Source organism: Sapajus apella, unplaced genomic scaffold (genome assembly GCF_009761245.1).
Source record: "Sapajus apella isolate SASKATOON/1434 unplaced genomic scaffold, GSC_monkey_1.0 scaffold74, whole genome shotgun sequence".
NCBI lineage: Eukaryota > Metazoa > Chordata > Mammalia > Primates > Cebidae > Sapajus > Sapajus apella.
In genome coordinates this window covers 5466963-5487708 of record NW_022437014.1, presented here as the reverse complement: position 1 = coordinate 5487708, position 20746 = coordinate 5466963, and the positions used below count along the sequence as shown (strand labels likewise).

The following is a 20746-nucleotide window of genomic DNA, read 5'->3' as shown; positions in this document are numbered from 1 at the left end:
GTGCCAAAAGATGACTAACAACATCGTAAGGTAGAAGCCATGAAGCATAAATTATTGATCCATACCCATTACCAGCAACCTCTTTAAGCAATAAATTATATTTCAGCCCACAAAAGACACATCGTTTATACCTCCTGGCTGATAGTACAGGTTGAGCATCCCTAATCCAAAATCCAAAAAATCGGTCCAAAATCCACAACTTTTTGACCTCCAACATGATACCACAAGTGGAAAATTCCACACCTCATGTGACAGGTCACAGTCAAAACACAGGCACACAACAATGAAGACGACATTGTTAACACAGCAGAAAAAGTGCTTATTGCTGACATGTACAAATGCATGATGGGCTTGTTAGAGAACTACAGCAGCACACATTCATAACAAAACAAATTGTGCTGGTTCATAAAATCAAAGAGAGACTTCTAAGACAAGAACTGTTGTTAATGAGGCAAGTGACTCTGGAGGAAATATTTTCAAAAGCCATCTAGCAGAATGCCTTCTCTTCCCTAGAGCTTCTGCTTCCTGGTACCTCAACTGATTCTGATGTTTCTTCTGGCCTTAATAAAACAAACAAACAAACAAACAAGTCCAGAAACATTTTTAATAAAAAAATAACATCATAGGTAGAGACTGAAAGCCTGCCCTTATTTGTTGATGCTGTTGCTTAACAGCAGATACAGATATTCCGGTGATGCTATTGTACTTAGTCACCCTGAACACATATTATTCCACTATATTAATGGTATGTCATACATTTTACTGGTATCTTTTACTTTTTTCTTATACTTCTGTGAGTAAGTTTAAGAAAATGACTGCTTATCAGTGTGATGATGATGCCAAATAACCACAGACTGTCCCCATGAGTGACTAAGATTGTGATACCTTTGCTAACAGTTCAATGTGCACAAACTTTGTTTCCTGAACAAAATTATTTAAAATACTGTATAAAAGTACCCTCAGGCTATGTGTATAAGATATAAATGATGCCAGGCACAGTGGCTCACACCTGTAATCCCAGCACTTTGGGAGGGCAAAGCGGGTGGATCACCTGAGGTCAGGAGTTTGAGACCAGCCTGGCCAACATGGTGAAACCCCATCTCTACTAAAATAAAAAAAATTAGCTGGGCATGGTGGCGTGCCTGTAATCCCAGCTACTGGGAGGCTGAGGTACAAGAATCACTTGAACCTCAGTAGTTGGAAGTTGCAGTGAGCCAAGATTACATCACTGCACTCCAGCCTGGGCAACAGAGTGAGACTCCGTTTCAAAAAAAAAAAAAAAGGTAAATGAAACATAAATGAATTCTGTTTCAGCTTGAGTCCCACCTCCAAGATATCTCATTATGCATAAGCAAATATTCCAAATTCCAAAACAAATCCAAAATCCAAACCACTTCTGGTCCCAATCATGTAAGGTAAGAGATACTCAATCTGTAGTGCAAACATCAAATAGTTTCTAACAAGGCTGGAGGGTTACAAACAAAAACACTAAAATTCTTAGTAACTAGTGTGGAAATTTCATTAGGGGCTTACAATCATTAACCCTATCAGAATAAATGTTCCTCAGGGCAAAGATTACACTTTCCAATATAGTTATCTGTATTATTCTATAAAGCAGAATTTCAGAAACATAGACTAAAGGGACATTCAAATGTAAAATGCTCAAAGTAGGCACACTATTAACATTTGGTAAGTAAGATGAACGGCAGGAGTTTACAAACACGTACAAAGCATAAGGAAATAAAATTAAAATTAGACATTATTCTCTGAATAAGGTAACTATGCCAGGCCAGGCGCAGTGGCTCACGCCTGTAATCCCAGCACTTTGGGAGGCCGAGGCAGGTGGATCATGAGGTAAGGAGATCAAGACCATCCTGGCCAACATGGTGAAACCCCATCTCTACTAAAATACAAAAAAATTAGCTAGGTGGCCGGGCGCGGTGGCTCACGCCTGTAATCCCAGCACTTTGGGAGGCCGAGGCGGGTGGATCACGAGGTCAAGAGATCGAGACCATCCTGGTCAACATGGTGAAACCCCGTCTCTACTAAAAATACAAAACATTAGCTGGGCATGGTGGTGCGTGCCTGTAATCCCAGCTACTCAGGAGGCTGAGGCAGGAGAATTGCCTGAACCCAGGAGGCGGAGGTTGCGGTGAGCCAAGATCGTGCCATTGCACTCCAGCCTGGGCAACAAGAGCGAAACTCCGTCTCAAAAAAAAAAAAAAATTAGCTAGGCATGGTGGTGCTTGCCTGTAGTCCCAGCTACTCAGGAGGCCGGGGCAGGGGAACTGCTTGAATCCAAGTAGCAGAGGTTGCAGTGAGCTTAGATCAGAGGTTGCAGTGAGCTTAGATTGGAGCTTAGATCGCACCACTGAACTCCAGCCTGGGCAACAGAGCAAGATTCCACCTCAAAAAAAAAAAAAAAAAGAAAAAAAGCTATCTACGCCATAGCCATATAAGCCAAATGAAAAACGTCTCAAAGAAAACCAAAAATTATACCGAGGTTCATTACTGAAGGCTTGATATGGTTTTCTTTTAAAGGAGAAAGAAAACTAAGTTTGTGTCTGCCAACAACATTAAATTGAGTTCATGCTGAATCTTCAAGAATGTAACTGTTACTTTAATAAACCAAGAAGCCTAACATCCTTTAAAAGTAGGAAGATAGGAAGTTAAACTCGTTTTTTACAAATTGGGATGAAAAAGAGGTAGAATTTTCTCTTAACTTCTAAGTTATCAATTTGGAAGGGAGAAAAATGAACGAATCAAATTAATTTCATACAGCACTCCCCATGAATACTAAATAAGCAGCATAAACACAAGCACAGGGGTTACTCAAATTCAATTCCAACCAATTTTGACTGAACGTCTAAAGATAGAGGGTATTCCTGATTCTATGGGAAACAAATACTAGTAACTGTCAGACCAGTCCTTAAGTGATTTATGCAAGAGTCCAAAATCTTAAGACTTTTAACAGGAATTCTCACTGGACTATGACTTCAGTAACACCAATATGTATTTAAATCATAGCCATTAAACATGAGAAACATGAGTAAGTGTTCAGTTCAATAAGTGTTTGGTTAAAGGAACACTTGAAACACCTGAAAAGACCTTTAATAAAATAAAACTAATATTTAAATAGACCAACAAATGAGCTGGCAGGAAGATTTTAATTGCTAAAATATCTTTTAAAGAGGCATGTTCTTCTTCTCATCATGTCCGTTAAAAGGGGAACGAGGAAATTCCATGAAATGTTCATAAAGCAATTTTTTTGAAAGAGATAGGGTCTCACTATGCTGCCCATGCTGCAGTGCAGTAGCTATTGATAGGTGCGATCCTACTACTACTGATCAGCATGGGAGTTTTGACCTGCTCCATTTCCGACCTGGAAATCTCTCTTCATCCCTCCTTAGGCAATCTGAGGTTACTCCATTCCTGGGGGAAGGAACATTCTTTTTTTGTTCCCTCCCTCCTCTTCCTTGGAACAATTCTTAAAAGAAGCTTTACCACCCCACTCCTCATCTTGCATTTTCTTTTTTTTTTTTTTTAAACCTCACTTGGCCAAAGAGAAATGTTCTCTGCTGTTTCAAATAGGACAATTAAAAACAAGATAAACATGGCAAAGAATCACAAAATAAAACAAGACAACTACAGTAAGGTGAAGCCAGGCATGGTACTCAGGTCTGTAATCCCAGCACTTTGGGAGGCCAAAGCAGGCGGATCCCAAGGTTAGGAGATCGAGACCATCCTGGCCAACGTGGTGAAACCCCATCTCTACTAAAAATACAAAAAAATTAGTTGGGCGTGGTGGCTCACACCTGTAGTCCCAGCTACTCGGGAAGCTGAGACAGGAAAATTGTTCAAACCCAGGAGGAGGAGACTGCAGTGAACCGAGATCACGCCACTGTACTACAGCCTGGGCCACAGTGCGAGACTCCTCAAAAAAAAAAAAAAAAAGAAAAAACTTTATAAAAAAAGAACCAATTTTATATTTACCTAAAAGGGGGTAAAAAAATGAAGTGTTAAATTAAAAAAAATAAATTCTTAAAGACTATTTGCCAAAGAATATAAATATCTGTAAAATTATGCTAAAAGAAAAAGTGATGGGAGTTAACTAATGCACTTAACCTAATACCTGGCATATAAAATATGTTACAATAAATCAGCTGTGAAATTCCACAAGTTAAAAATGTTGGTGCTTTTTATCAATCTAATCATAGCCTATGTTAAATAAAACAGGCAAAGAAAATGTCAAATGAAAGACAATTCCTTAAAGCATAAAGCTCTAAGACCCTCTTTGGACTTATTTTCAAGAAACATTTTGATAGTCCTTTGTTCCACAAATGAGCTAAGATACAGTGATGATGGTAGAGTTCTTCATCAAGGAAAGAAGACAGCCAGAACAAAGAGAAACCTATTCCCTAGGGTTAAGGTGACTGGCTTTTGTAAAAAGCACTGACAACCTCCAGAGAATAATCCTGATGACTGAACTTGAAATAAAACCTCTTGCCCTACTTTGGAAACAAAGTGCCTCTTCTGGTTTCTGGACATTAAAGCAAAAGTGTCCTTTGAGGCTACCTTATGAAACTCAAATTTCATCTTCAGAAACTCCATCTAATCAATAATTTGCTTTTCTGTAGTTCAAAGAATCATGTTGTTGTTTTAAATAACTACTCTATAAACAAAATTTGTTTAATTGTCATAAAGCAAATGAACAACTCCTACAAAAGAATCTGCTAAAAAGTGTCTAAGTTAACAAGCAGAGTAGAAAACAAAACAACTGCTTTTTTTCTGGGGACACTGTCTAAAGTCACTCAGAATGGTCCAGTGTGTTACATACAGTCATTGGCTTTCCAACAATACAGCTTTCAAAAGAAACAGGCTGATTGAAACCCCTGGCAATAGAACTGTTTACCAATCAAGAAGGTTGGGAAAGACACAAAATCTGCATGTGGCACGTACCCAGCCAGACTTTGAGGGGTTTGTGCTACGGACCTAAAGTTCTTATAAGGTTGTCTAAAATGAAAAACATGTTAGCAGGGCCTATCATGTATGCTAAATGAGTTCATGACAGGATCAAGGGTGCCTTTCTTATCAAGAAGCAGAAAATCATTGTGGAAGTGTTGAAAGCACAAGCACAGAGTCAAAAAGCTAAATTAAAAAATGTAACGTTTTGGAATAACAAAAAAATTTTAATTTCAAAAAAATGTAAAGCTACTAAAATGTAAAGCTTACTAAAGATAAGGAAAAACTAAGTCTTCAATATACACCTACAATTCAGGGATAAGATATGAAGCTTACAATTTATTAGAGGAGATAAGGCTAATAACATGTGAATTAGCAACAAGCAACAGTATACAATGAAATGCCAAAGTGCTAAGTGGCAAAGCACTCAGTATACATACCCCATAGAAATTTGGGAAAGGGAAAGGATGTTACGGAGGCATTGGTGAGTCCAACAAGGTTTCACAGAAACAGACTTCTTAAAATAGAAGTTACTTTTGGAGAAATAAAAGGAGAAAACAAGGCTGAGCAAGCTGCCCGATACCAGGTTTATTGCAGGAAGTTCCAGAAAATGGAGAGGAAGGGTGGCACTATCTTAAAACATCTAAACCTAGAGCAGGTTCTCATTTGGAGAGTAACATCATTCCACCAGGATTCTTGTCCAATTAACCTGCCAACTGTGTACAAAACATTGAAGGTGGCAAATATGGAATTATAAAAAACCATCAAAGAGACAATTGCAGAAATCTAAATCCAGAATTTTCATTGGTCTAGATCTATGCTATCCAATACAGCAGCCACACTAGCCACATGTGGCTTTTGACACCTGAAATATTAGCAGTCTGAACTGAGATGTGCTTTTTTTTTGCTTTTTTTTTTAAGAGATAGGTCTCACTCTGTCATCCACGCTGGAGTCCAGTGGCACAATCACAGCTCACCATCACCTCAAACTCCAGGGTTCAAGCTATTCTCCTGCTTCAGCCTCCTGAACAGCTAGGACTGTGGGCTACCATGCCCAGAGGGATATGCTTTAAGTGTAAAATGCACACCAGATTTCAAAGATGTTATATGAAAACAAAAGACTGTAAATGATTTCAGTAACTTTTATATTGATTACAATGTGAAATCATGTTTTGGATATATTGTGTTTATATATTTTTAAAATAATTTTCACCTGTTTATTTTTCCCTTAATGTAGCTAACTAGAAAATGTTAAATTACATACATACAAGGCTCATATTACAGTCATCCCTCAGTATCCATGGGGGGTTGGTTTCAGGACCTCCCTTAGACACCAAACTCTGTGGATGCTTAAGTCCCTGATATAAAATGGTGTAGTATTTGCATATAACCCACACACATTCTACCACATACTTTAAATAAACTCTAGATTACTTAAAATATCTAATACAATGTAAATGCTATGTAAAGAGTTATACTGTACTGTCATGACAAGAAAAAAATCTATACATGTTCAGTAGAGATGTAATTTTTTTTTCCTCAAGCATTTTCCATCTGAGGTTGGTTGGATCCATGGATGCTAAACCCACAGATACAGAGGGCTATTTCTACTCAACAGCACTGCTCTACATAGTTATCTCAACTTTTCTGATTCTCCCATTCCCATTTTTTAAAACATTTTTTAACATGTACCCACCAATATGTAGATATATTTATAAATGTGATACATATACATGTACCACTGTACTAATGTATTTTACATACATATAAAATGTATATAAATACTAGTAGGATGAGAAGAATAAACACAAGTTCCAAAATCTTTCTTTCCGGCCGGGCGTGGTGGCTCACGCCTGTAATCCAAGCACTTTGGAGGCCAAGGCAGGCAGATCACCAGGGGTTGGGAGTTCAAGACCAGTCTGACCAACATGGTGAAACCCCATTTTTTTAAAAAAAAAATATATATATATATATATTTTTCTTTCCACAATCCAATGGACTAATCCACACACTACCACACTGGAGGCCTAAGATATTTTCAGACAGACTAAACAGAAAAAGGCAAATGCAAATTCAAGTTTCACTAAAACTTAATGACTGGTTGGCCATGGAAGCAAAGAGAGAGGATAGATATAATGCTATTTGCCACTCAGTATCTACTGGCTCTCTCTCTTTTTTTTTAAAAGACAGGGTTTCACCATGTTGGTCAGGCTGGTCTTGAACTCCTGACCTCAGGTGATTCACCCGCCTCGGCCTCCAAAGTGCTTGGATTACAGGCGTGAGCCACTACGCCCAGCCGGCTCTTTTTTTTTTTTTTTTTTTAGGGGGAGGGGCACCTAGCAAATTCTCCCAGGCCCTGCCACCCACTGCTTCTTGATTTTCCCTTGGATATCTACTTCCTCTACCATGATGCTGCTTAAGTGGCAACTCCAGAGATAGGCCCAGGCTGGCTAAACTAATTAGCAAATCCTATTTCTCTTGCCTTAGTGGTTGATTCAGGAATGACAATGTAACCCAAAGTCAATGAGACACAAGAAGACATTTCTTGAGCTTCCAGGAAGAGAAGCTCTCTTCTAGCAGTGATTCTTAAGCTGAGGCTCATAGACACTGCATGTGTGTATTTCTAGAATTCAGGGTGCCTTTAAACTCAGATGAGAAAAACAAATTACATCTTTACTTTCACTAATCTCTAACTGAAATTTAGCATTTCCTTTTACTGTGAATTCAGCCAACACATCACAATAGTATTATATTAGCAATATCTGTTCATTTTGACACCAGTAGAAATCACAGGTATTTATTTTTCTATCACATGATCTGTGGTTGCAGATACCTCCAAATAGTGATAATACTCGTCACCCCTTGGAAATTATTAGACCCCCACTAAATCTTTTTAATTAAGAAACAGGCTAAAAATGCAAACAAAACAAAGAAACGGGCTAGGCATGATGGCTCACACCTATAATCCCAGCATTTTGGGAGGCCAAGGCAAGAGGGTGGTTTGAGTCCAGGAATTTAAGACCAGCCTGAGCAACATGGCGAAACCTTATCTCTATCAAAAATTTAAAAATTACCTGGGTGTGGTGGTGTACACCTGTGGTCCCAGCTACTCAGAAGGCTGAGGAGAGAGAATCACTTGAGCTTCAGAGTCTGAGGCTGCCATAAGCTGTGTTAGCACCACTGTACTCCAGCCTAGGCAACAGATCAAGAACCTGTCTCAAAAAAAGAAAGAGGTTTTAGGCCAGGCATTTTGGGAGGCTGAGGCCAGTGGATCACAAGGTGAGGAGTTTGAGACCAGGCTGGCCAATATGGTGAAACTCCATCTCTATTAAAAATACAAAAATTAGCGGGGTGTGGTGGTATGTGCCTGTAGTCCCAGCTACTCGGGAGGCTAAGGCAGAAGAATCGCTTGAACCTGGGAGGTGGAGGTTATAATGAGCCAAGATCATGCCACTGTACTCTAGCCTGGGTGACAGAGCAAGACTCCCTCTCAAAAAAAAAAAAAAAAAAAAAAAAAAAAAGAGGAGGAAAAAACAGACATTACTAACAATTTTAAAAAATACTTCTGTAACTATATTTTAGTGAAACTGGTTTTCTTTGTACAGTAGTCGTATGTCTTTTCCCCTGGATTGGACACCATGAGGATATAGGACTTGAGCTGCAACAAACATGCTATAAACACAAAGGGACCAAAACCCCGTAACCTGGGCTCATTAAATAAAGGAAGAGAAAGATGAGGTGTGATCGCTTAACTGAATCAAGCTTCACCTTTGGACTTTTTAATATTGTGAGCCTGTGAATTTCAGTTGGTTTTCTATTATTATCAGCATTAAAAAATCTAAATGATACAATTTTCAATAGGTTCTATCTCAGAAAACTAGAATAATACCATGTCTTTGGACAGACAAAGAAAACTTAGAAAAGGCTTAACTTTTTCACAATGAGGGAATCTGGGAAAAATGAGTTCAGTTCCTCACAATCTGAATGCACTGCAGACTCAATACTCCCATCAAGCTCTCACATGTACTGCCTGTTTTATATATAGGCAATGCTAAGGTTTCACATATGACCTAAGTGTGGGCAAGCAGACATACCTGCATAAGATACAGAGAACAGAAATACGTAACATGAAATGACAGTCCAATCCAAAGAAGTTAAAGCTGTTAAAGCAGCTTTCTGATTCAACAACATGATTATAGATGCTATGGTGGCCGTAGCCCTCTTGGCAGGCAAGCTCTGCAGTATCATTCAGGGGTTTGTTCCTATAAGTTCAGACTAACCTGTTCATTCAGTCCGCTCAAAGTTTACATACCTTTCTCTCAAAAATCCTGCTTGCTTCAACTGCCTAGAGCAAATGCTCTTGCTACAGGAACCTGAATAAGTCAAAGTAAAAAGGGATATACAACTGAAGCATCTTCTTAGTAGGTAGAAACTCCCCAAGAGTTAAAAGTTTATGAATAAAAATGTATGCATTACTTGGAAAGAATTACAACTGAGAAGCCCTAAGAGGTAAGGGCTGGATTATAAGAAACAATATAGGTTCAAGAACAGAGCATTAGATAGTCTGAATCTGGAAGAGAAAGAATTGCCAGAAAAGCTGAGAAATCAGAGATAAGCAAAGAACTAAGAGAAGAGAGAACTCAAAAAACGAGGTCTTCTATACAACTAACTACCAAAGGTGACAAACAGAATAAAGATTTAACTAAAAGATCTGTGGAAAACATTACTCCTTTCCTCAAAAACTATCACTGGGTACAAAATAATACTCAAACTCCTTCCAAAACCTGGTTCCAACCCACCCTTTTCTGCTACCGTTCCTTTAATACAAAGCTTCTAATCAGTCTTTAAAAAAATTAAAAAAAAAAAAAAATATTCTCTGAATCCTTAAAGGCCTGTCCTTGTTCAGTCAGGCTGCCATAATAAAATATCTTACATTGGGTATTTTTTTTTTTTTTTTTTTTTTTGAGACGGAGTTTCGCTCTTGTTACCCAGGCTGGAGTGCAATGGCGCAATCTCGGCTCACAGGATGGTCTCGATCTCTTGACCTCGTGATCCACCCGCCTCGGCCTCCCAAAGTGCTGGGATTACAGGCTTGAGCCACCGCGCCCGGCCTTACATTGGGTATTTTTTACACAACAGAAACTTATTGACAGTTCTGGAGGCTGAGAAGTCCAAGATCAAGGCACTGGCAGATTCAGTGACTGGTGAGGCCCTACTCCTCAGAGACGGCACTTTACAGGATCGAAGGGACAAAGAGCTCCTCAAGCCTCTTTTACCAAGGCATTAATCCCATTCACAATTTAATCACCTACTAAAAGCCCAGCTCTTAATACTATCACACTGGGGATTAAGTTCCAACATTTAAATTTTGGAGGGACACCAACATTCAGACCTTAGCAGGGCCTAATTCAAGACCTACTCCTAAGAAACTTGCCTCCTCTGAATTCATGTCATGTTTACTTATCTCTCTTCAAATACCTAATTAAAACCTGAACTAAGCCTGTGGTATGTGCTGGTAGTCTCAGTTACTTAAAAGGCTGAGATCACGTGAGCCCGAAAGTTGAAGGCTGCAGTACATTGTGACCAGGACTTCGAACAACCACTGCAATCCAGAGCAAGAAGTAGCCTCTTTTTTTTAAAAAAAAAAAAAAAAAAAAAAAAAAGCACGGGGCATGGTAGCAACGTGCCTGTGGTCCCATCTACTCAGGAGGCTGAGGCTAGAGGATGGCTTGAGTCCAGGAGTTCTGGGCTACAGTGCACTATGCCTATCAGGTGTAGGAACTAAGTTCGGCATCAATATGGTGACCTCCTGGGAGCAGGGGACCACCAGGTTGCCTAAGTGGGGTGAAGTGGCCCAGGTCAGAAACCAAGCAGGTCAAAACTCCCATGCTGATTAGCAGTAGGATTGCACCTGTGAATAGCCACTGCCCTCCAGCCTGGGCCACACAGCAAGACCGCTTCTCAAAAAAAAAAAAAAAAAAAAAAAAAAAGTATTCAGGCACAGTGGTATACATCTGTAGGTGCAACTAACTCAGGAGGCTGAGGAAGGAGGATGGCTTGAGTCCAGGAGCTCGATGTTACAATGAGCTATGATTGCACCACTCTACTTCCACCCAGACAACAAAGTGAGACTGTCTCAACAAACAAAACAAAACAAAAAACTAAATCATAAGCTTACAGAGAGAGTAAGGGCTGTATTCATTTCCTTATACTCTTAACACCAAGCATAACACTACCCTAACGTACTTCTAACGAAGTAGATCATTTGAACAAGTAGTTTCAGAAGAAACTAGTAGAAATAAGACTGCAGGTGATTAAATAGGTAATGAAATTGACCTGAAGCTGGGCTCGGTGGCTCATGCCTATAATTCCAGCACTTTGGGAGGCTGAGGCAGCGGATCACAAGTTCAGGAGTTCGAGACCAGCCTGACCAATAAGGTGAAAGTGTCTCTACTAAAAAAACAAAAATTAGCCAGGCGTGGTGGCTTGCACCTGTAATCCCAGCTACTCAGGAGGCTGAGGCAGAAGAATTGCTTGAATCCAGGACGCGGAGGCTGCAGTGAGTCAATATTGCTCCACTGCACTCCAGCCTGGGCAACAGAGCTATACCCCAACTCAATTAAAAAAAAAAAAGAAAAAGAGAGAGAGAGAGATATTGACCTAGAAGGTGTGGGAAGGAACTTTTTACGGTGATGATAATGTTCTATATCCCAACAGGGATATGGGTTACACAAATGTCTTAACTTGTTCAAACTAAGGGAATAGTATAAGATTTGTATATTTTGCTATATAGAAGTTTCACCTAAAAACAAGTGAACAAATAGTTAATAGGCATGGGGAAATGACTAGGTGTAAAGAATGCTTACTTTGAGGCCGGGGACGGTGGCTCACACCTGTAATCCTAGCACTTTGGGAGGCCGAGGTGGGTCGATCACCTGAGGTCAGGAGTTCAAGACCAGCCTGGCCGTCACAGTGAAACCCCATCTTAAAAAATAAATAAATAAAAAGAATACTTACTCTGAAATACAACAAAAACAAAAGGATTGATGAATGGATAGACCAATAGGCGATAAAGCAAATATAGCAAAATATGACTAACAGTATAGGTGGTGGGTATTTAGGTATACAATGTACAAACAACTCTTTCCACTTTTCTGTAATGATTGAAGTATTTCACTAGAAAATCTTCAAGAAACAAAGCAAACATTGGAAATGAAGGCTGTGAGAGGCTTGCATATCTACCAAGTTCATCAATTAAAGAAAAGGATTGCCGGGCGCGGTGGCTCAAGCCTGTAATCCCAGCACTTTGGGAGGCCGAGGCGGGTGGATCACGAGGTCAAGAGATCGAGACCATCCTGGTCAACACGGTGAAACCCCGTCTCTACTAAAACTACAAAAAATTAGCTGGGCATGGTGGCACGTGCCTGTAATCTCAGCTACTCAGGAGGCTAAGGCAGGAGAATTGCCTGAACCCAGGAGGCAGAGGTTGCGGTGAGCCAAGATCGCACCATTGCACTCCAGCCTGGGTAACATGAGTGAAACTCCGTCTCAAAATAAATAAATAAATAAAAATAAAAAATAAAGAAAGAAAATGATTGACTTTAAAGAAAAAGAAGGTATATGCATATGCATACCTGAGAGTAGAAAGAAAAAGAGAACAGGAATTCCGGTTGTCCCTCTTTTCTCTGCCTCTAATTTTAAATTGCCTATATAGACTAGTTCTGGTCTTGAGCACTTGTTCTTGCCTCAAAGGAAGCCCAAACTCATTAAGCTCCATTCACTACAGCACAAATCCAATCTGGGGTATCTAGGCCCTTTGTCTGTCTTGGGCTATGATAAGCTATTCCCTATTCTTTTTAACTGAGTTTCTAATACCTCCTTAAATTGACTTTTTTTTTTTTTTTTTTTTTGAGATGGAGTCTTGCTGTTGCCAGGCTGGAATGCAGTGGTGAGATCTTGGCTCACTGCCACCTCTGCCTCCTGGGTTCAAGTGATTTTCCTGCCTCAGCCTCCCAAGTAGCTGGGACTACAGGCATGCACCACCACTCATGACTAATTTTCTATTTTAGTAGAGAAAGGGTTTCACCATGTTGGTCAGGCTGGTCTCAAATTCCTGACCTTGTGATCCGTCCACGTCGGCCTCCCAAAGTGCTGAGATTACAGGCGTGAGCCACTGTGCCCAGTAAAATTGACCTTTAACTAAGGCCTCTGGCCAATCTAACATAACATAGTTATCCTCTTGACCCAATTCTAGCCTCTTTAGACTCAAGACCTGCCTTAGCAAGGCAATATTAAAACAAAGGTTAAGGGTCCTTATAGCAAAGGCATTTCATCCCTGTGTCACAGTTCCTAGCTGAGTACCTGGTACAGAAATATTCAAAAAATGTTTGTTGGATGAATGAAATCTGTACCTAACAATGCAATAATCACACTTACAAAGCATTTAGTTTCATATTCACACCTACAATGTACTGAGGAACTGTACATGTTAGATTTCTGAAACAGAATACTTTTTTTTTTTTTTTTGAGATGCAGTTTCACTCTTGTTACCCAGGCTGGAGTGCAACGGCACGATCTCGGCTCACCACAACCTCCACCTCCCGGGTTCAGGCAATTCTCCTGCCTCAGCCTCCTGAGTAGCTGGGATTACAGGCACGCACCACCATGCCCAGCTGATTTTTTGTATTTTCAGTAGAGACGGGGTTTCACCGTGTTGACCAGGATGGTCGATCTCTTGGCCTCGTGATCCACCTGCCTCGGCCTCCCAAAGTGCTGGGATTATAGGCGTGAGCCACCACGCCCAGCCCGAAACGGAGTATTTTTAAAAGAACTAATGAGGCCGGGTACGGTGGCTCACGCCTGTAATCCAAGCACTTTGGAGGCCAAGGCAGGCAGATCACCCGAGGTTGGGAGTTCAAGACCAGCCTGACCAACATGGTGAAACCCCATCTTTAAAAATTAAAAAAATAAAAATAAAAAAAAGAACTAATGAGAGCCTCTTCTGTGGAGCACTAACTAGTGGAGGTGGGAATGAAAAGTTAAGTTCTTTTAACTAACACTAAGAAACTACAATGTATTAATGCTCTCCTGGAAAATACAGTATGTTCATCAGCTTCAAAATACCATAAGCATTAACTAAAGGAGAGAAGATAAATTATGCAAAGATAAGAACTGACAGGAATTCAATTTCCAGATGACCTAAATGCATTTTGAGTTAATCTGCTCTTTTTTGTTTTTGTTACTTCCAAAGGACTGCAGATTATGCACTTGCTGAATTTTGCCTTTGTCACACATGACCTAACAACGAAGGCATTCATCATACCATAGTAGCTTCCCTCAAGTATCTGGTTCTAAACAGCTGCAAATTTTGGAAGACAACACTAAATGATGTCTCTAAAGATAAGTATGTTCTCTCTCAAAGAAATATTAAAATAAGATTAAAGTTTACTAGAATATAAAAACTGTCAAATTAAACTAGCTAAACATAAATTAAGTTTAAAAAATAAAGTAGAAAATTTTATAAGAATTTAAATCCTAATTGTTGTTAATAATTGATCCAACAAACATATCCTAAAGAATTTCTATGAAATAGCACAGCACTCCCATTCTTCTTGACGTTTGCTTTTATCCATCAGAAAGACGCCATACAACCAAAGATTGATTAATTCATTGCCTTCAAATGATGTAAGTGAATAAAATGACTTAAAATAATAAAAGCAATCTCAAAATTAATTTCCATAAAACCATTCATAAGAAGTAAAAGCTACTTCCCAGATCCAAAACTGGAAAGCATGAGGTGAAAAATATCCTGTCAAAAATAGAAACAGACTGTAAAAATCTTTAACATGAATTATGGCTTGTTAGGTAATTATACAACACTCACAAGCTGGCTTTTTAAATATCTGTCATTGTTCCTCAGTCACATCAATATACACTAAGACATTTATTCTTCACCTATTAACTCATTTTCCATGAGGAAAAATAAAAGCTTCATAACTGCTAAGCAAAACAGAGGGGGAAAACGCACTGCCCAAGAGCAGTTATCTCCTTACCAGCTGAAGTCTTTCAACTCTCATTTAGTCTGACTTTCATCCTTTCCCAATAATACTAGTACACCTGGTTTGAACGGTGGTTCATGCCTGTAATCCCAATACTTTGGGAGGCTTAGGTGGGCGGATCACAAGGTCAGGAGTTCAAGACCAGCCTCCCCAACGCAGTGAAACCCCATCACTACTAAAAATACAAAAATTAGCCAGGCATGGTGGCATGCACCTGTAGTCCCAGCTACACAGGAGGCTGAGGCAGGAGAATCACTTGAACTCAGGAGGTGGAGGTGGCAGTGAGCTGAGAATGTACCAGCCTGGGTGTCAGAGCAAGACTCCGTTTCCCAAGAGCAAGACTCCGTTTCCCAAAAAAAAAAAAAAAAAAAAAAAAAAAACACTAGTACAGCTAACTTACATAGAGCCATTTAGCTGGCTCCCAGAATGGCTACTACTTGGGAAAGACACATGTAAGTGTCCATTTGTCCATTTTGGACCTCCTTCAATTGCATTACATAATATCTTGCCAAGATTCTTTCATCTTAAAGAGAAGTCTGACTAACACTCTGAATATCACCAGTTTCCATATTAACTCAGATGCCTCTCAGTCTCCGGTGATTCAGAGCCTCAAATTGTATCTTCAGAGCCTTCACTCAACACTGTCAGCATACAATTCCTAATTTCTTAAAAGAAGGAAGAAAAAACCAGAACTTTTAGTACACACAATGCTGTCAAATTCCCAAGCTTGTGGTGAGGATCAAAATAAGATTTACAGGAAAACCTTGTTTTGTGAACTTCCAGTAGTACCTAACAGTGGTAAATGTTTGCTTCTATTTCCTGCCTTAAAATGGGCACAACTTCCATGCGCATGTTGATGTAAAATCCAGAGAGACACTAATTTATCACCTTTAAAAAGCAAATGGGGAACAGGAAGTATTGAAAGAGGAAAAAAAAAAAAAAACCCTACCATTACAAGTCAAGTCAGTGAGGAAGGATTGAGGACTCAACTTTAAGCCATCTACCTTTTGAACTAGATTCCATTTACATTATTCTATAGAGAGGAGGAAATGAAAGAATGAAAGTACTGATATGCTGGAATGCCTGACGAGGGTCACTATGACAAGTGACTAACTTCTTTTCCAGTTAGATCTTTTTTGAAAGCTTTGGAAGAAAAACAGTATTTATAGGCAAATCACTTTTGTAAAATTCTGTAATTTCATATTTAAAAGCACTACAGACAAAATTTCAGTTACCTATCCGGACAAGCGGTCCTTGGATATGTTATTATATTAAGTTATAGCAGGGTCTTAGAAAGCAAGAAAAAGGCTTGTTGCTAACTTCTAAACCACAGAAAACCCTCAATTATCCATGGTAGCATGGGGTAGGATAGGACAACCTGGATAAATGAACTCCTCAGGTGATTATCATTTAAGACAAATGTTGAATTAATTCAAACTCCTCCCTCCCTTTACAATAGAAAAAAAAATCTCTCCCATCTCCCAGCCATTTTCTAACAAAAAAAAATGCTAACAGCAGATAGCAGACGTCCAGTTTTTTTTAAAAAAAAGGTAAGGCAAACTGATGTATCAGCACTGTAACTGTTTTTTTTTTTTTTTTTTTTTTCCAGTAACTCTGACCGCAAACCATCAAACTATGAATTTAAGCTTCCTAAAAGGCTTTTTACATTACACCCTCCAAAAAACCCTCCTACCTTGACTTAAATTTTCTAAGTCAAATGTCTTATATTGAGCTGTACTAACGATGCTTGCTTGACATAAAGTTAAAGAAATGAACAACTATTACACTAAAATTCCAAAATGCTGATATCGAACAACTTTCGATTCAAATCCACTGTGATTCCAGGCATCGATGGAAGACAACTTCCTTTTTCTCCCCTGCGGGTCCCCCGGGCCCTTCCGCGAGTCCAGGTCCCCGCCCGGGCCTGCGGTGACATCCCAGGACCCATTTTCTGACGTCACAGACACGCGGACCCACAGCCCTATGACTTCATCGCGGACTTGGGCCGAACCGCAGTCGACTTGCGCCAGCCCAGAGGCCGGGGAGTTGTCCCAGCCTCCACCCCGCCCCATCCCCGTGGAAGGTTGAGGTCCAGCGCCAGCTCACCTGCGCTGGGGCAGGAAAGGGCAGAGTGGCCGAGCCAGGGCGGGCGCGACAGGGGCGAGGCGACCCCAGTCCAGACCCTGACTTCCTCACCGCCCTGAGTCCCGTAGGTGGGAGCACCGGTCCGGTGTTCGCTCACGGCCTATCCGTGATCTCCTCGGCTTCAGCCGGGACCCAGGACCCCGCTCCCGCCTACCCGCCCGACCCTCCGTGGCCCGTGGGGGCGCTTAGCACCCGGGCCGTGCGCGCTGGGAGGGCTGCCCCGGAGGAGGCGCAGGCCTCCGGGTCCCTGCCCGGGACCCGCGGGCGGCACCCCTGCCCCCACCCGCCCGGCGCCCCGGGAGCGCAGGCAAGCGGCGGGAGGGGGCGGGGAGCGGCCACGGTGGCCGCCGCCGGACCCCAGCCCCGCGGCCCTCGCACCACGCCCCACCCCGGCCCGGACCCACCTGCGCTACTGCCCCGGCCGCGGCCTGGCCCGGGGCTGCACCAGCCCAATGCAGTGGCGGCGGCAGCAGCGGCGGTGCCGGCGGCAGGAGGCCTGGCTCGCTCCCCACCACTGAGGCGGACCGAGCACCCAGCGCGGCGCGGCGGCGCCCAACGCTCGCCCCGAAACCCATTTGTTTGGCTAAAACGGCGTGACGTCACGCGCCGGCCCAATCGACGGTTGGCCGGGGGAGGGGCCGCGGTACCAAGGTGTCACGGCGTCCTCTGTTGGACGCTAGGGGAAGGAAGGGGGAAGTAAAAAGGGAGACCTGGATGACGCGTCTGCCGCCCCCAAGTGGTGGAGAGTGAAAGTTTGAGCACTACTGTGGGGAAAGCAATCAAACCCCTCTAGGCCAGCCAGAAGGGTAGTGACGCCAAGGTTCAGTAAGCAGACATGTCAAGTTCATCTATATTCGTGGATGGACCTGAAGCTATAAATGGTCTCAGATGCTATTAGATAACCCAGTAGACCTGGATCCCCATCTTGGTTCTGCTGCTACCTTGGAAGGCTGGGGTTCAGAGCTTCAATTTGTAAACGACAAAATTGGAAGAGTCCCTTCTGACTCTCTTTCCTATGCAAATCACGGCAGGAGTACCTGTCAGAAAGTAGATAAACGTTGAGGTTCACACCAAACTGTTAAAGTCTGTAGAAGCTTAAGGGCTTGTTAATGATGGATATAAATTTTTTATACTCTACATTCAAATCAGAAGGCCAGTGAGGAACTTTTGATCCTCAACCTTTAAACTTATTATTTTCATTGTAATATTAACAACACTGAAAAATATGAGGACAATGTATTTTCTTCTAGACCTTTTGCCCCATCTCATTTATTTTACAACACTGTAATAGCAGTGGTACGTGATTTTGCATCCTCTTTTCACTTTTATAAGTATTTCTCATATTTCTACATAAGCTTCATAACCAGTTTAACACCTGCGTAAAATTACATTAAGTGGACACGAAATTTACTGCGTTAATTCTCTATTCTTGGACATAACTTTTTTCCCCTCACTTTTTGCCATTATAAAGAGATCTTCATGGATGTAGATTTTTATCTTCATGAATGTAGATTTTTAAAGATACCCAAAAGTGAAATTACTAGATGAAAAAAGAGTATCAGCACGTTCACAGTTACTAATACAAACTGCCAAATGGCTTTTGAAAGGTTACCTTGGGGCCGGGCGCGGTGGCTCAAGCCTGTAATCCCAGCACTTTGGGAGGCCGAGGCGGGTGGATCACGAGGTCAAGAGATCGAGACCATCCTGGTCAACACAGTGAAACCCCGTCTCTACTGAAAATAAAAAAAAATTAGCTGGGCATGGTGGCACGTGCCTGTAATCCCAGCTACTCAGGAGGCTGAGGCAGGAGAATTGCCTGAACCCAGGAGGAGGTTGCAGTGAGCCAAGATCGCGCCATTGCACTCCAGCCTGGGTAACAAGAGCGAAACTCCGTCCAAAATAAATAAATAAATAAATAAAAATAAAAAAAATAAAAAATAAAAAAATTAAAAAAAAAAGAAAGGTTACCTTTGAGCTGGAATAAATAAAAAGTAAAATTATTTTTAAAAATAAATAAATAAAATAAAAGGTTGTACCAAGTTACACTTAAATCAGCAACTGTGATTTTAGCCAGTCCTTAACAAAAGTACTTTTGTCCAATTATAAAACTCTTGTAAAAGATATGTGTAAAATCTTAAATATCAAAACATAAGAACAAAATAAAAATAAATATTTCCCATAATCTCATCACTAAGAAATAACCACTTACTATCTCCAACTAGACCTTTATCTATACACATATTTTTAATAAAAATTGTAGAGGGTAAGGGCAGGCAAGGTGGCTTACGCCTGTAATCCCACCACTTTGGGAGGCCGAGGAGGGTGGATCACCTGAGGTCAGGAGTTTGAGACCAGCCTGGCCAACATGGTGAAACCACGTCTCTACTAAAAATACAAAAATTAGCTGAGCATAGTGGAATGCACCTGTAATTCCAGCTGCTTGGGAGGCTGAGGTGGTAGAATCGCTTAAACCTAGGAGGCAGAGGTTGCACTGAGCTGAGATGGCACTACTGCACTCCAGCCTGGGTGATGGAGTGAGACTCTGTGTCAAAATGAAAAAAAAAATTAAGGAGGGATGTTATATGGTACACATTGGCATCAAACTGTATGTCTTCTTTAATACATAATCAATATTAGCCCAATATATCATGATCATTTGAAACTTCTGTCGTAGTTAGCTCAAAATTATAAAACTTCAATATATATTCTTTTGGATCCATCTCAAATGAACAAAACAAACCGGCCGGGCGCGGTGGCTCACGCCTGTAATCCCAGCACTTTGGGAGGCCGAGGTGGGTGGATCACGAGGTCAAGAGATCGAGACCATCCTGGTCAACATGGTGAAACCCCCGTCTCTACTAAAACTACAAAATATTAGCTGGGCATGGTGGCGCATGCCTGTAATCCCAGCTACTCAGGAGACTGAGGCAGGGGAATTGCCTGAACCCAGGAGGCGGAGGCTGCGGTGAGCCGAGATCGCGCCATTGCACTCCAGCCTGGGTAACAAGAGCGAAACTCCGTCTCAAAAAACAAACAAACAAACAAACAAAATCAAAACAAACCTCTTGATTCCAGTTGATTAGGGGAATCAAAAAGTTGATTCCTCCAATTTTTTTCCTCTTTTTTTATGGCCCTTACTTTAATCCGCACACATCTTCCATATGTGTATTTAATAGCCCTTGCTAGATTCTAAACTGCTAGGGGAAAGATTATATTCTAGTATTCACTAAAGGGTATTGCACTTAATATTGCTTAAATGTTTAATTAATAATTATAACCATATTAGTGATGTACACGTTTCTCTTAATGATAGATTAGTATAATGTGTATTTTATAATGGTATTGGCCAGGCCCAGGAGCTCAAGGCTACAGTTAGCGAAGATCATACTACTACACTCCAGCCTGGGCAATAGGAGGAGACCCTGTCTCTAAAAAAAAAAAAACATATGCATATATATTTTTTTAATGGCGTTTTACTGCATAGTGTTAGTATCCAACATTACATTTATGATGTATCATCCAGACATTATGCTAAGTACTTTGCATACATTATTTCATTTAATCAGAAAAACACCTCTGTG

At 41.0% G+C, this 20746-nt stretch overlaps 1 protein-coding gene across 2 annotated transcripts in view; it reads right to left on the bottom strand.

Annotated features, from left to right (window-relative positions):
- FBXO34 (F-box protein 34) overlaps positions 1-17804 on the bottom strand; it is a 93308-nt gene extending 75504 nt beyond the window's left edge. The window contains exon 1 of one of the 2 annotated variants that reach the window (XM_032251137.1): positions 17570-17804. The gene's annotated coding sequence lies outside the window, so the exon portion shown is untranslated. Of the gene's footprint in view, positions 1-17126; positions 17397-17569 lie in introns of those variants that run through there. The other variant, XM_032251140.1, reaches the window with a different exon arrangement.
- Positions 17805-20746: the final 2942 nt, after the last annotated feature.